General features: G+C 28.1%; 2 long non-coding RNA genes across 2 annotated transcripts; one reads left to right on the forward strand and one right to left on the reverse strand.

Annotated features, from left to right (window-relative positions):
- The first annotated feature begins 11,072 nt into the window (after positions 1-11,072).
- Positions 11,073-12,086, forward strand: LOC136775828 (uncharacterized). Its single transcript, XR_010823001.1, has 4 exons — positions 11,073-11,132; positions 11,205-11,456; positions 11,635-11,792; positions 11,905-12,086. It is a non-coding gene; the product is annotated as an uncharacterized lncRNA (long non-coding RNA).
- Positions 12,087-16,509: 4,423 nt separating this feature from the next.
- On the reverse strand, positions 16,510-17,523 carry LOC136775868 (uncharacterized). The gene is made up of 4 exons (XR_010823003.1): positions 17,464-17,523; positions 17,140-17,391; positions 16,804-16,961; positions 16,510-16,691 (listed from the first exon to the last, which is right to left on the reverse strand). It is a non-coding gene; the product is annotated as an uncharacterized lncRNA (long non-coding RNA).
- Positions 17,524-18,126: the final 603 nt, after the last annotated feature.

The raw sequence follows: 18,126 nt of genomic DNA on the forward strand, positions 1-18,126 counted from the left end.
AGGATTCGTAATATTTAATTTATGAAATATACCAGCATTAATGTTTCGTATGTTACTGTCGTGTACTAAATAAAATAAGTATTGTATATTTAAACGATATCGTGAATGTTTGGACATAAGCCTTGATTTAATAAATTCGAAATCACTAAGACGAACACTTCGGTTTTCATGTTGTCCATTAATTCCATACGGAAATAAATCTGGAAAGCACATTACGTCTAATTGTTTATAATTATAATCCAATGGACGATCATGAATTTTCAGCATTTGATAAAGCTCAGTTGCCGATTCATTAGATCTACCTTCATACATTGGATAAATTGTATACTGATCATAATATGAATCAGATTGAGACTTTTGTGTTACTAAAGCTTTGTTTTCCTTATCGTCGTTATTTATTTCTTCCAATATTTCATCGTCTTCTCTCAAGTCATCATCTATTTGGAATTCAGTGTCTCTTAAATCAGACTGTAATAACAATGCATCAGAAGATGTAGGTAATACTATTTCTGAATACAAGGGATTATTATCTTTCAGCCATAACAAAGCGTTCCATACTTTATTTACATCCACCAAATTTTCCCATACAATATTTGATTTAGTAGGAATTCCTCTTACTAATATGTACAATTCATGATTTATATTTATTGGTACATGCGAAGGACAAATTTTTTTAAATGTTTCTTCCAATGACAAAGGCAGATGGAATGTTCTACCTTTAACTTTAGGAATCATGCCTCTATGTGGTATATTTTTATTCATAACAGTTCCCATTCGCAAAACAGTTTGAAATGCTTTAGCTCTTTGAATCAGGATTCGTTCATAATCATTCAGGCTTTCTATTTCTTCTGGTACTTTCTTTGCATCTAAATTGTTCAAGATACACGTAGGTGGCATGATATTAAAACGAATTTTACTTTTACAATACTGACAAATATAAGCAGCATCATTCTCTTTAAATTCTATATGCTGCAGCAGCTTGCTCCAAAGTTTTGAGCCATACGTTTTATTACAAATTTTTATTCTCGTTACATTTCTTTCAAAACATAACTTTTCACAAGAAATGCAAGACCATTTCGGTATATCGATAGAACGTTTTGTAAAAGCTTTGAAGGCAAGAAAATATTGAGATTTTATGTCGTCTTCATTTAAATTAATTTCTGTGAATTTCTCTCTATGTGCTGCAGCATTTTCTTGAGCTTCCTTCGATATCTCTTGCAGTAAATTGACGTCATTTTCATTCAAAGCTTTGTCCAAATTATTAAGTTTTGCATCTAAAGCCATCAAATCGTATAACAATCTTTTAATGTACCTCACTTCAGGAAAATGAGAAGACAATATTTGTGTTGCTATAAATTTTGACCTACAAAGCTTATAATTTATATAACAACCATGTGAATGGCCGAGTTTGTTATGATTTACTTTATTAGAACAACGGTTTATATCTGTTATAAATTTGTGTAACTTTCTTAAGGTACACTGTAATAAATTTTCATAAAATTCTTTTAAATCATTTATTAAATTAACATCTTTAATTTTACAAAGAAAATTACAATGCCATGTCTTTTTCGTTTTATTTTTTGATTCCAATAAAGGCATGATATTAATACATTTACCCTCAGAATTCATGATAATTTCATTAATATTTCTTTCAAAACCTCTTCTAGTAGTAGGAAAATCTTTCCCTGTGCTCACAGAGAAATCTAAATTTGCTTCAACAATTTCACTCATTGCATAGTAAGAAGTTTCATAGAAATATTGTTCCGAGGAAGCAATATGTTTCGACAATCCACATAAAGAATTCACTTTATTCATAATATCTATAGAAGTACATTATTTAGACCGAGTTACAGAAACTTCAGCCTTTTGTTTAATTTCTTTTAAATTTTTCTTCATGCTCGTAATATACAAATTTCGAGTATATAAACACCATTTTATTATGCGTTCGGCTTCCATTCTACTTTCTGTTAGCGAAGGAATGCCGATAGTTTTTGTTAAATTTTGTATGTACCTTTCAGCAGTAAATTTTAGCGCTATATTATTGTTTTGTCTATTAATGCGATTGTATTTATTAATAATTTTCTTTGCAACATAATGTTTTGCTGATTTATTAGTTTCGTTATATATTTTTCTTTTTTTCAGTATAGTTTCTTTATTGGATTTATATGATTTTTTTTTCTTTTCTAATATAGCTTCTCTATTAACATCATACGACAATTTCATTTTCGTTAGTCTAGCTTCTCTATTTGTTTTATGCGATATTTTATGTTTTTTTAATTTAGCTTCTTTATTATATTCATACGATATTTTCCGTTGTTTTAATGTAGCTTCTTTATTTGATTCATACGATACTTTCCGTTGTTTTATTATAGTTTCTTTATTTGATTCGTACGATACTTTTCGTTGTTTTAATGTAGCTTCTTTATTTGATTCGTACGATATTTTCCGTCGTTTTAATATAGCTTCTTTGTTTGATTCATAAAATCTTTTTTGTTTTCTTATAATATCTTTTTTATTTAATTCATAATATATTTTTTTCGCCACTGCTCTATTATTACTATTTCTATCATCATAATTAAGTGAATAATTATTAAATTTAAACAGTTTTGGATGTGAGGAAATTTCGTATTCACAAATATTTGACAAAGCGTATTTCATAGATGTAGAATTCAAATTTGACATATTTTCAGATACATTAATTTGTGTATTTTCGATATTTAAATTGAAATAATTTGATTCTTTCTGTACATCGATATCTGTACTCTTAGCATTTTTATACATGTTATCTACCCTTTCAATTTTCTTATATTTATTATTTTTGAAATATTGAATGTTAGCTTCTTGGTCTTTTTTGTAAGTATCATCATTCATTTCTTCTCCTTGAAACGATATTTCACCTTTATTAATCATTAAAATACTATCGTCTACCCTTTCAATTTTCTTATATTTATTATTTTTGAAATATTGAATGTTAGCTTCTTGGTCTTTTTTGTAAGTATCATCATTCGTTTCTTCTCCTTGAAACGATATTTCACCTTTATTAATCATTAAAATACTATCGTCCGTATCAATACTTAAACTTATTCTCAAATTATTTTCATTATCACATACCTTTTTACTATCACCAATAGCTTTGTTTTCTTTATCGGTTTCTCGCTTTTCTCTGATATAAGTAACAGCTTTTTTCAACCGATCTAAACGTTGTTCTTCACTTTCCTTTTTTCTTAATTCTCTTTTTCGAGAAGCTGCTTTATGACGATTTTGTAATACCTCAAACGTAACAATTTTAGCTTTTTCATTTTGTCTCTGTATAATTGGAAAATGATCTAAGCGATCCGATTTTAAAATCTGTATCAAATGTTGACGCATTAACTTTTGATCATATAAAACTTCATTAGGTTTAATATTGTATAAAAGAGACGTTGCGAATGCTATAGCAAACACTCCACAATCATTTCCGTTTCTTTGCGATTGCACTACTGGAAATATAACTGATTCATTGTTAAAATTATAAAATGGGAACAATTTTTTAAGAAATATTTCATGATGGGCATGCAACCTTTTCCTATTCAATGAATCATAAATATATATTGATTTACCATCATAATAGGAGCAAACCCAATGACCACCCTGATTAGATTTAAAATCATCACAGCTGTGTAATATCTGAATATGTTTTACATTTTTTCGTACACTTTCAATATTATCAGGAATCTGAATTAATAGTGTACTTCGAGGATTATAATTAGAGCACGATTTTAGTATATGAAAAAAATGATCCATGTGCTCATCCTCTAACCACTGGCCATTTTTAATAATATCTTCATTCCTAGCACAAAGCTTCATGGTGGCTGTTATCAATAATTTGTATATTATACCAGTAAATATACAAAGGTTAAATTGGTGACAATATTTAATATTAGTAAAAAATACGTAATATTATAAATTTTTAATTGGCACTTTTTAGCCGACCAATTCGTGCTTTTTAGCAAATGTGTATTGCCGCTTTTCAGCAGGCGTATGGCCGCTTTTCAGCAGGCGTATGGCCGCTTTTCAGCAGGCGTATGGCCGCTTTGCAGCAGGCGTATGGCCGCTTTTCAGCAGGCGTATGGCCGCTTTTCAGCAGGCGTAATGAAAGACAGAGACAGAGATAGAGACAGAGACAGAGAAAGACAGAGACAGAGAGCGAAAGAAGGAGAAAAGAAAAAAAAAATACTTTCCCCAAAATTGTCTGAGGATCTGAAAGAAAGAACAAAAGGATATGATTAAAAAAAACAATAAATAACAGAATGGTTTGAAATAAAGTCATTGACTTATCTAATTCTAATATTTATTATTTATACAGGGTATATCAGCAATGATGCTTTTAATTTTAACCACACCCTTGAGCATAAACTAAGTCGAAAAGTCCTATATTATAAAATCCGGAGAAAAACATGATTGCTGAGATAAATCAATTTTAAATCGATAAATCAGGGCTTTGATTCAACGGAAAAATTATTTTACTTTCACTTTGGTGGACAATTCCCCTTCAAACAACAAATTAAATTTGTACCTCTCCGCCGATCCGTATTGTCGTACACGCATATACACATGCACGCAACTACGCCGATTATTAATATTACCTCCTAATGTCTTACATTTCTGATCCTGGTGCTCATAAAATTCATTTTCTGCCTATTTTAAAAAGAATCCTCGATAGCACCCATTTAGTTGAAAAGTCTGGGGAATAATACGGCGTTATTCATAAATTAATTTTCAAGTCGTTTTATCTTTTCGGTGATGCGGCATATGAACTGCTCTAAGGTAATCAATAAATAAGTATTATATTAAAAAAACCATTATAAGAAATTGTATTGTTTCTGTTTTTAAAAATCTTACTTGTTTTTCAGATAGAGCAATTTACTATATAATTGGAAGAGTAAAAAGACTTGAAAATTATACTTTTCACTTCACGTTTTTACGATTTGCTTGGTGAATTGTAAAATATTTCTTTTTGGTTACCATATCAACTTCTAGTCACTATAAACTAGAATCTGACCTAACAATTGGCTAATTTTACTGACAAGTTCAAGTAAGCAGACACTGTGCAAAACTTACTAGGCAAAAACTATGACCATTCTACGGTATAAAGAAAACATTATTTTTAATTTTGTGGCTTGTCCCTTCGTAAAATGAAGAAAAGGCTTATTTATTCTTAAAGGGACCCCTCAAGCTCTCCACTTAGATTGAAATTTCTAGAGAAGACTTTGGCTTTACTTGAGAATCTATTTTCGAGTCATTTTTCTCTACCAATGATGTAGCAAACTGCTTTATCTGATAAAACAGTAAGATTCAAACTTTTTTAATATGTTTCTTATTGCTTGACTACCTTAGAGCAGTTCATATGCCTCGTCACTGAAAAGATAATATGACTTGAAAATTAATCTATGAACAACGCCGTATTATTCTCCAGACTTTTCAACTAAAAATGGGTACTACCGAGGATCCTTTTAAAAATAGGCAGAATATGAATATCATCAGCAACAGGATCAGTAATGTAAAACATTAGGAGGTAATATTAATAATCGGCATATTTGCGTCGATGTATATACACTGCCGTTCAAAATTATGAGACCACCTACGAAAATTGTGCAGAAAACAGTACTCTCTTTAAACGCGTGTTGCATGAGAACGAAAAGAGCCATACGAAAAATTAAAAGACAGCTGAAAAGCTTATTAAATTCTACATTTTAGTATGATAATTTCTTTATGTAAAATTAAATGATTACTGAATAACAAGAAGGAAATTTTAGCGCTACATTTCGTTTTAGTAATAGTTTTGTTATCGAAATTCATTTCATTGCACCACTTTAGAATATGGTTGTATATATTTGAAATTTGACCACGCTAAAGCTTAAAATCCCCCCTTTTCTTTAAGACATGAAACATGAAAAACCGAATAGTTTTTCCAGAATTACAGTACAATTTATAACGCAGTGTCAAATATCCTTCCTGGCTGAAAAACAACTGCCCGCTATTCTTGAGAAACAATTTCAGGAAGAAATAAACTTTAGGTATCAAATAGGGCTCCTATTTATTTTACAAGTGTTAATTCAATTAAATCGAAATAAGTCTAGAAATAATTTAAATTTTATTTTTATTAAAAGTACAACAGTTTTCCTGGTTAATATTATTGTTTTACAATTTCAATTCTTCTTGTAATTACTTGGATGATGCAACAATGTATTTATTTTCTTTTGTTAGGATTATTACTTCATTCTACCGATTCTAGATGTTTTTTCTAATATTCCATGAAATTCATCCCAGGGGAAATGTTTCATATTAAGACTATCATTTTATTGTAGCAATTTCATAATTTAAACTTTTTTGAATGACTGTCTTGTTGATGGATATAGTTTAATTGTCAACAACAATCCCAATTGAATGCATTATATAATTACATAAATTTTATTTAAAACATTTAAGTTTTTTTAGATTATCATTTAATTATCAGTATGGCAGAGCCGTTACTTTACTTTAAGGAAGAACCTGAGCAGTGCTGCCACTATTCCCCTTTTTGCAACTTAAGATTGTGTTCTTCAAATTTAATATAAAACAAAGGAAAGTAAATAGATATCTTCATCTTGGTTTTTGTCGCTTACTATTTCGTGAATTCTATAAAGTTAAGATATTGGTAACCATGAAAATGAGAAAAGTAATGGAATTATCTTTAGAAACTCGCTCAGCAATAATTACGCTCTCCAAAGTAGGTAAAGCGCAAAGGGCTATTGCAGCCCAGTTAAAAATATCAAAAACGTCTGTGTATAAGGCAATTAAACGTTTAATGAATGTGGCAGTAACACAAATCGAAGTAGAGTCGGTAGACCTCGCATAACATCAATCGCAGAAGACAAATATATTGCCGTATTAAGTAAATGGAATAGGAGATTAACCGTTCCTGAATTAAGAGCAAATATTGTTAATACAAAATCAAAAAATATTTCAATATCTACCGTAAGAAGACGCCTAAAAGAAGCAAACCTCCATGAAAGGATAGCGGTGAGGAAGCCTTTTCTGCGTCCCACTAATAAAAAAAAAGCGCTTAGCGTGGGCGAAATTACACAAAGATTGGTCACTTGAAGATTGGAGAAAAAGGTATTTTGGACTAATGAGTCAAAATTTGAAGTTTTTGGAGTTAAGCGTCGGGTCTTTGTACGACGGTCAAATAGCGAAAAAATGATACCACAATGCATAATCCCAACTGTAAAGCATGGTGGTGGCTCAATTATGGTGTGGGGTGGCTTTTCGGCAACACGTGTGAGAGATTTATTGAGAATATCTGGCACTTCAAAAAAGGAAAAGTTTAAAGATATTCTGATGAATCACGCAATCCCTTCTGGATTACAATTAATTGGTCGCGGAGTTGTATATCAACAAGACAACGACCCAAAACACACTTCAAAAGTGTGTATGACTTATCTTGAAAATGAACAGGCCAAAAGAAATCTAAAGATCATGAATTGGCCGCCCCAAAGTCCTGATCTCAACCCTATAGAATTTCTTTGGGATGAGCTTGACAGATCCATTAGAAATCAATGCCCAACTTCAGTTGAACATTTATGGCGTTTATTACAAGAAAACCGGGAAAAAATTTCAACAGAAACCATCCAGAAACTTATTGAAAGGATACCACGAATTGTACTAGCAGTAATAAAGAAAAGAGGTGGCTTCTTTGATGAAAAGAAAATTTAGGTTATTGGTAATTTAATAATAATTAAGTTACGACTATTTTCTCTTTATTATTATATGTGTGTAAGAATTAAAGTTGTTTATATTATTTGAATAAAAGTTTATTAAAAATGTTAAGCCCTATTTGATACCCAAAGTTTATTCCTTCCTGAAATTGTTTCTCAAGAATAGCGGGCAGTTATTTTTCAGCCTGGAAGGATATTTTACACTGCTTCATAAATTGTACTATAATTGTGGAAAAACTATTCAGTTTTTCATGTTCCATGTCTTAAAGAAAAGGGAGGATTTTAAGCTTTAAGGTGGTCAAATTTCAAATATATACAACCATATTCTAAAGTGGTGCAATGAAATGAATTTCGATAACAAAACTGTTGCTAAAATGAAATCTAGCACTAAAATTTCCTTCTTGTTATTCAATAATCATTTAATTTTACATAAAGAAATTATCCTATTAAAATGTAGAATTTAATAAGCTTTTCAGCTGTCTTTAAATTTTTCGTATGGCTCTTTTCGTTCTCATGCTACACGCGTTTAAAGAGAGTACTGTTTTCTACACAATTTTCGTAGGTGGTCTTATACTTTTGAACGGCAGTGTATGCGTGTATGACAATAAGGAACGACAGAGAAGTACAAACTTCATTTGTTGTTTGAAGGGGAATTGTCAACCAAAGTGAAAGTAAAGTCATTTTTCCGTTGAATCAAAAGCCTGATTTATCAGTTTAAAATTAATTTATTTCAGCAATGATGCTTTTTCGGATATTATAGTGTAGGACTTTTCGACTTTGTTTATGCTCAAGATTATGTGGTTAAAATTAAAAGCATCATTGCTGATACACCCTGTATATATTCCCAATTCCCAATACAAATAATTACTTTGTTTTAACCAAATAAATAAATATTTCAATAAATATCATGAAAATTGCCTTGCAGATAAATCACTTTATTTATGCCAAATAGGCGAAGTTTAAATTAAAATATTTTGTTATTTTAATTGTATCAAAAATTTCATATAAATAAATTTCTTTATTTTATACTATTATTTGTCGGTTTTTATAATTAAAAATATTAAATTCAAATAAACAAAAATGCAAATAAATGTGTTCATTAAATCCACTCGATTTTCCGCTTAGTATGTGTATCCGAAAGGTATACTAAAGTATAGAACGCCATTTCTGGCACTGCCTGTATACTAACTTGGCGTACAGACGCCGCCACATATAGCGTTCTAATTTAGTATATTTTCCGCACAGCTTTTGTATATTATGTGTATGCAGAGAGTATTGTAAAGTAGGACGCCATGTCTGGCGGTATCTGTACATAAAACTGTCTTTGTCTCTTTCTTCTCAGTCTACCCTTCGCCATTTTCTTACCATTACGCTGCTGAAACCACAAATTGAGCCAACGATAGAAGTTTTAAACATGTTTATTTTTCAAGATATATGATTGATTTTTATAGTGAGTGTAATATAATTATATGTTAAATAATATATTTATTATTAGATTGTGTTTAAAATGACCATATTTGTGAATAGTTATCTTGGACAATAGTGAAAACTGTTTGAACACCAATATGTACATCAACAGTGAGAAGAGGTTAAAAAGCAAAGAGAACCTTCAATTATTAGATAAGTAAAAATTTAATAAAGATAAATGGTACACATGATTCGAAATCAAAACTATGTATACTTTGTGGCTATTTTTGATGTTTCAGGTACTAAAATTTATCTTTTAAGAGTGAAACAAGGACGCACACACAGGCGCTATTGAATATTATCTTTACACGAGTAAGTTAAATAAAAGATACAAATAATATTATTAAAATCTTAGTAATTCGTAAAAATTTCGATTTGAGGAAATCATGCTAGTCCGCAATCTTACAAAGATTGCTAAGTATCTTATATTTTAACTCTTAAAAGGCACATCTCCCTAAAATTACATAAACAGCATGCAGAGTTTTCGGCATCTAGGGGTATACCAATATCTACATTGTTGCAGATTTAGAATATCTGTTTGCTGGGAAGTAGTAATAGAATGAATATTTTTATGAATACTTTAAAAAAAATATAAATTAATATCCTGACCATGAAATGTCTGGAACGTTTTTAAAATTTAGTACAATTAACTAGTATACTCAATTTATACTGCGTGTTAAAAATCCATACGACAATTTAAACGTTAATTACTGTAAATATTAAATATTTAACAAAATGGTAGTAAAAATCATGCCTATCTATATATAAATCATTAAATATAACCAATTGATATTTTTTTTGAGATTAAAGTGGTCGAACCTATTGAAAAAGAGAAAGTAGTGTCTCGACGGTTATATATATATATATATGAACTTACCGTCGAAACACTATATTTATATTTTAAACATATAATTTTTAGAAAATAAATTCATTCACTGCTTCAAAACAAGATATTATATCTTTAAATATATAAAGTATATTTTCAAAAATGTTTACTATGAATATTGGTATTTTATAATAAGAAAAATTAATCTCCTTCTATACAATTCAAAACTAATGAACATATGATGGTATATTATCAGGTAGCTCACAAATTTTTACAAGAAATGAAAACATTATAGCAAAGATATATACAAAAATGAAATCATAGTTATATCATCAAAAAAGATTTTGTAATAATTTAAAATATTTATAATAATCACAAATGATAATGATAAACTCTTTTATAAATTATTCAAAAGTATTTTCAAAAAAAAATATTTAATTAATTCTGACAGAAAGCATATGAAACTCTTGACTAAGTTTACGAAGCAATTTAAAAGGATTATACGTATTAGAGTTTCAATCCTTGTGACTTTTAAGACACAAAGTACTATGACATAAGGTTAATCAGATTTTAGAACACTTATGATAAACCACCATTATAAACTCTGCTTCCTATTTAGTTACAAATATCTACACATAGATAAAAGAAAACTTGTGTGTGGTTAAGTGTAACACAATTTACAAAAATGACTTATCATAAGAATTTCAATTCGTGACTATTAAGATAGTTTGGCAGTTTGTTAGTGCTGTGGTTAGACACATTTTACTGTTGTTATAAACAAACACTTTACCACTAATTGGAAAGTTAATGCTGAAATTTTAAATAATAGTTCAACTGTTAAGCGAAGCAAAGTATTTCACTTTTATGTTTGAATCCCATGTCATTTTATTACCTGTATTTATCAATGGGTAGGTGACATTTTCGCCTACAACTTTTCTTTTAATGAGTATCGACTCTATGTATTCGTAACTTATGACATGGCGCTAGTGTTAAATAATAAGGTTGGCAAAACTTAAAAGAAAGTACGGCTCATTTATGAAAATATTTTGAAAATGTCGTTTTGACAGCAAGAGGTTATATGCGCCAGATATTTCGGCAATTAAGTGAGTTTTTTATTGTTTAGATTTAATTAATTAAATAATAGGTAAGATTAAGTACTTTGTATTATTTTTCAGATTAAAGTAAGGAAGATAATTAAATTGATGTCATTGGAAGATATAAATACTTGGCAAACATTTAAGTAATCAGATGAGTATATTAATTACATTACCTGAATTAAATAATTAATAAAAGATTAAATACTTTGTGTGTTATCGTTTTTCAGATTAAAACAAGGAATACTTCAGAAAAGATGCCAATAATTATGATGCAAGGACTTTCTCATTAATAAATTGAGTACTATTAAATTAATGTTCTCAAAACAAAAGGTAATTTAACAGATATTACATAAAGTAGCCATGTAAATGGTTGACATATACTGTATTATACCGAATAATCAGTATTTTCATATAATAATACTACGGTAAGGTGTAGGTGTATATTTATAGCATTCTAGCCTTTACGTAGTAATATTGAATGCATATAATGATTGTATGTATTTTTCAGTTAATACTAACGTCTGTCAAGAATCTTCTTTGTTATTCAAGATTAAATTACTAAGCCAATAATGGAAAATTTAAGATATTTCTTTAAAGTTAGAAATTTTATGTTGGAAGAAAATAGGAAATAGCAGGTATAAGCAGTATAAGGCACTTAGTTATTACGTAAGTTATTTTTAATATATCTACATACAATAAAATATGAAAACAAGCAAAAATAACATGTTATTTAATAATTGCATTGCTTAAACACTAAAGTTCTTTTGTTTTTTTCTAGATAAAAGGCATTTTCTTTGACAGTGTTCTTCCTCACAATTATCACACCATACGATCCCAGAGTGAAACCCTTTAGTTAGTGAAAGGAACAGCCAAAACTTAAATTATAACAAAGTGTGCAGATGTGACTAGTAACGTTTAAATTATTTTAATTTTAAAGTTAAAAACAGTTTTTAAAGACTGAAATATTATTCAGTAATATATATAATAACAGTCATAAATCTAATAAAAACTATATGATTGAACAATATAGATAACGTGCAGTATAAACATACATATATATATAATAAGATATAAAATGGCATAGCATATGGATAATGAAATATTTATACGTATCTTCAATGTTAAAAGGAAACACAAAATTCACAAAGGATTAAAATTGATTGAAAACAAAGAATTTTGTTTATTCAATATTATTCTTCGTGGATCAAGAAATGGCAACAACCCTGAAAAAAAATGTTAATATTAATAATTTTATCAGATTAAGAGTTATTTTGAAAATTGTATATGGCATGTTATTTTATTGATGATAATATTAATATACCATTTCTTTCCAAATATTATACTACTAATGCACAAAATGTAAATAATTTATTACTGCTCTTATTTAATGATGTAATTATTATTTACCAATAAGTTAAGAAGTGTATAAGATTGTGTTACGTTTGTAAGGTGTAAACATATACCTGAATTCTTACATAATTTCTTAAATTTCAACATAAAACTTTTATTTTTAAACATTGATTCATTTAAAAAGTTATTAATAGTTTGTGTTTCTTGGCTTTCGTCCAGGTTATCAAAAACTTTCCATTTTCTATTAAGCCAGGTATTATAAATATTAGTTCTTTCATTTTTATATTTCTTATTCATGTGCTGAATTTTATATAATTTTATTATTCTTATTAATCGAACTACAAAAAGACAAGTTATTAAATTTTTTATAGATAATACCTAATTTAGTGTTATTTGAACAAATCCACTACATCAATTAATCGTAGTGACTTTCATACATACTAATAAATTTATAAACATGGGGATGTTGCCCTAATGTTTGTTTAAACCACCTGTGGTATCTTTCCTGTTTATTATTACATCTGACGTATTTTTTAAACACAGAAAGAGTGTTTCTATCAATCTTTTGCATCCAAAAGTTTTTCAAATATTTAAGCAATGGTAAAAGATGTTTTTTTAAATTTTTATTTTTTGATATGTCTAGTGATATTAGTTGAAAACCTTTATTCATTAGATGTGGCGGCAAGAGAGGAATATTATATAACTTTCTCAAAAACGTCCATATTTTGCATTTCATGCTATCAGTTAATATTTTCGTATTGTTTAAAAGTTTTAACTGCTTCGCTTTTTTTCTAACATTCTGAAAATTAGGTGAATCTCAAACATATCAAAGAGAGAGAGAGAGAGAGAGAGAGGTTCATGCAAAACAACATCAAATCTTAGTTGAAGTCAATTAAAGTGAATTTAATTTTTTGTAATAGAGCTTATCCATCAATGTTATTAAAATAAAATTTTACGAGAAATAATAGTTTACAAAGTTTCTTTTTGGATACTTTTTACAATCCCAACATTATATATTAACATAGAGGTTCTATTAATTAGATGCACCACTTACGTAAACGAAATGAAAATAACATCCCGTTAATTCACTTGTAGAAAAATTTCTTTTTATCGAATTTTGGAGTGCTCTTTCGTAATCTGTAATCCAAATCTTGGGCTTAGCTTTATGAAGAATTTTTATTTTTATAAATTGAAATAATTTATCATATAAGCGCCCTGTTTTATTATTAACCAATGCCCAAATTATTGGAATAGCCTAGATTTTATCAATTTTAAATTATAGTTTCAACTGTATATTCATATAAATTTGAAATATAATATATTTCTAAGCCAACTTAGACTCTATTTTACCTTATCTCCATAATTGGTCATTATTGTGATTATTTGGTATATATTTTTTAATCTAGGAGTAGTGTCGAAAGTCCCATCTGCAGAAAATATCTGACAGTTTTTTAAAGAATTTATTATCTTTTTATCGTATAATATAATAAATTTTATATCTCCTTCTACATATTCCAATATTTCTAGCTTATGTTTCTCTTTGCCTATTTGGAAATTTAAATATTTTTCCCATTCTTTTGATGACAATATTCTTTCAAAATCTTCAATTAAAACAGGGATTTTTATACTATTATCCTTCCTCCAACTTCTTATAGTTCTGCTAAATTTTTTAAAACATAATGTTTTTGCACCTTTACAGTTTCTGTAAATTATATCTTTCATTACCCTTATAGTGTGCTATAGTATTTAATACATATTGTGCAAATATCTCATGAACGAATGCATTTTAATAAAAAAATCTTTCAAATAATAGTTTCAAGATTTACGAAGATCTATTTAATAATTAATTGGCTGAAAGTGGAGTAATAAAGGTGAAGTGAATGCAACTTTATTTTTCTTAAATGGAACTTTCTATTTTATAATATATATATACACTTATTGAAGCTTTTTCAAGAATTTTCCAAATCCCGCTTGCTCTAATTTGAAATCTCACCAACGTATTTACGAGGGATTACCATTTAAAATTACATGTATGTATTTTGATCATCAATTTAGCTAAAGTTTCGTGCGAATCGCTACACGCACACATATACGCATACAGATTCTCATCTACGTATATTTTCAAATTCAAATCTTCGTAACTCGTGGAAGAAATTGATTATACACGTATATAGGTAATTCCAATTAAAAAATATAAAATGACTATCACTTATTGACATCTATCGCAGCATAAGAGTGAAATATGATTATCGTTTTGCAAAATGAATCTACGTTAATCATTTGCTTAGAAGATTTTCTTTTAAAATGTATATCGCTCATGAAATATTCAAGTATTTTCATAAGTATATATATTGAAGAGCCTAGATGTATTTAAAATAATTATAGAACTTTACTTCAATGATATTTCATCATAAGCATCTTTTGCAGTACATGGGATATTTCGAACATACTGTTTGACTTCCTTCCTAAAATTTGCCTCTGTATGTTTATTTTTATCTACAGGATGGTTGTGTATTCTAAGTTGTGGGAAATTTTCTTCGTTATCAATAAATTTGGCAGTGCCTGGACATTCATCATTTTTACATTTTAGATAACTATATAAAAAAAACCATATAAAATTATCAAGCACACTATGCATATCATTGGAGACATTTTTGATACCATATATTAACATTATACTTATTCTTATTAATACATACGTAGTCGATGTGCCATTTTTCCTTTTGTATGTTTTTTTTATATTGTACATTTGTCCATCTTTATAAATTTTAGTCTTATATAAACAAATTCTTCGACTCATCTTTGTAATTAAAGTTATTATATTTATTCTTATAGATGCTAAATCCGAATGTAAAGAAAATTAGACACCTATATAAATAGTTCTGGAATAAGTTATGCAAATTCTTGAGAAATTATATCTGATTAATTATAGTAAAACTTACTGAAATGAGTACCGTTGCAAAAATTTTAAAGTTTTTACAATATTCGTATATCTTATATTGTTTTTTAACCGTGATATTCATGATTTGAACATCAAGTATATACTTTAACGGACGAATTTTAATTTTCTGTTATGTATAAATAGAAAAGTAATTAAGAGTTTAAACAGCTTATTTAGTCGAATAATTGTACAATAAATCATTCTAAACATTTTACGTATTATTTTTGCTTTAATAGTAGGAACATCAGAATTCGTTCATATGCTCTATAAGGAAGGACGCGTCAAAATCATGATTTTTAAACATGATTTTATTGATTTATAGGCGGTGTATAGACACATTCAAATTTCGTACGTACCTTTCAAACAATAACTGTTTGTAACAGTAGCTATACCGTAAATAATTATGATGAATTATTTAATGTCCATTTCACAAGACTGTAAACTAGAGACTAATATCGCGTACGACAGGTGGCATATTATGTATGACTATCATTCGTAAGATCCTAAGGTGTTTATAAACTTATTTTGTTCCATACCATACATTCTATGAATCACTTATCATATAGTAAACGAATAATCATACTTAATAAGTCACCTAGTTGTCATGCGGTATTAGTCCCGAGATTACAGTTTTGTGTTAATTGAAATTAAATAATTACATCATTAAATAAGAGCAGTAATAAATTATTTACATTTTGTGCATTAGTAGTATAATATTTGGAAAGAAATGGTATATTAATATTATCATCAATAAAAATAACATGCCATATACAATTTTCAAAATAACTCTTAATCTGATAAAATTATTAATATTAACATTTTTTTTCAGGGTTGTTGCCATTTCTTGATCCACGAAGAATAATATTGAATAAACAAAATTCTTTGTTTTCAATCAATTTTAATCCTTTGTGAATTTTGTGTTTCCTTTTAACATTGAAGATACGTATAAATATTTCATTATCCATATGCTATGCCATTTTATATCTTATTATATATATATGTATGTTTATACTGCACGTTATCTATATTGTTCAATCATATAGTTTTTATTAGATTTATGACTGTTATTATATATATTACTGAATAATATTTCAGTCTTTAAAAACTGTTTTTAACTTTAAAATTAAAATAATTTAAACGTTACTAGTCACATCTGCACACTTTGTTATAATTTAAGTTTTGGCTGTTCCTTTCACTAACTAAAGGGTTTCACTCTGGGATCGTATGGTGTGATAATTGTGAGGAAGAACACTGTCAAAGAAAATGCCTTTTATCTAGAAAAAAACAAAAGAACTTTAGTGTTTAAGCAATGCAATTATTAAATAACATGTTATTTTTGCTTGTTTTCATATTTTATTGTATGTAGATATATTAAAAATAACTTACGTAATAACTAAGTGCCTTATACTGCTTATACCTGCTATTTCCTATTTTCTTCCAACATAAAATTTCTAACTTTAAAGAAATATCTTAAATTTTCCATTATTGGCTTAGTAATTTAATCTTGAATAACAAAGAAGATTCTTGACAGACGTTAGTATTAACTGAAAAATACATACAATCATTATATGCATTCAATATTACTACGTAAAGGCTAGAATGCTATAAATATACACCTACACCTTACCGTAGTATTATTATATGAAAATACTGATTATTCGGTATAATACAGTATATGTCAACCATTTACATGGCTACTTTATGTAATATCTGTTAAATTACCTTTTGTTTTGAGAACATTAATTTAATAGTACTCAATTTATTAATGAGAAAGTCCTTGCATCATAATTATTGGCATCTTTTCTGAAGTATTCCTTGTTTTAATCTGAAAAACGATAACACACAAAGTATTTAATCTTTTATTAATTATTTAATTCAGGTAATGTAATTAATATACTCATCTGATTACTTAAATGTTTGCCAAGTATTTATATCTTCCAATGACATCAATTTAATTATCTTCCTTACTTTAATCTGAAAAATAATACAAAGTACTTAATCTTACCTATTATTTAATTAATTAAATCTAAACAATAAAAAACTCACTTAATTGCCGAAATATCTGGCGCATATAACCTCTTGCTGTCAAAACGACATTTTCAAAATATTTTCATAAATGAGCCGTACTTTCTTTTAAGTTTTGCCAACCTTATTATTTAACACTAGCGCCATGTCATAAGTTACGAATACATAGAGTCGATACTCATTAAAAGAAAAGTTGTAGGCGAAAATGTCACCTACCAAATTATCATATATATAATTTATCTAGTTATACTTCAGAGTGCCTTCATTTCGAGCTCCTGAACATAAAAACTGCTTTTTTGTCTCGAAATTCTAAGGTTGCTAGCCCTGCATTTTTTCACATTACACCGGCCCCCGAAGGTTTGGGGCCGTTGTAATTTTGAAAAATTCAGGGCTGGAAACCTCAGAATTTGAAAACAAAAAAGCAGTAATCATTCTAGGTAGACGGTAATTCCATGCGAAAATGATAAATTTTTATATAATTTATCTAGTTTTACTTCAGAGTGTCTTCATTTCAAGCTCCCGAACATAAAAAATGCTTTTTTCTTTTCAATTCTGAGGTTTTCAGCCCTGAATTTGAAAGCAAAAAAGCAGTAATCATTCTAGGTAGACGGTAATTCCATACGAAAATGATAAATTTTTATATAATTTATCTAGCTTTACTTCAGAGTGTCTTCATTTCAAGCT

Source organism: Prorops nasuta, unplaced genomic scaffold, assembly GCF_024137725.1.
Source record: "Prorops nasuta isolate Cenicafe-Biocafe unplaced genomic scaffold, Cenicafe_Pnas_1.2 PNAS00001, whole genome shotgun sequence".
NCBI lineage: Eukaryota > Metazoa > Arthropoda > Insecta > Hymenoptera > Bethylidae > Prorops > Prorops nasuta.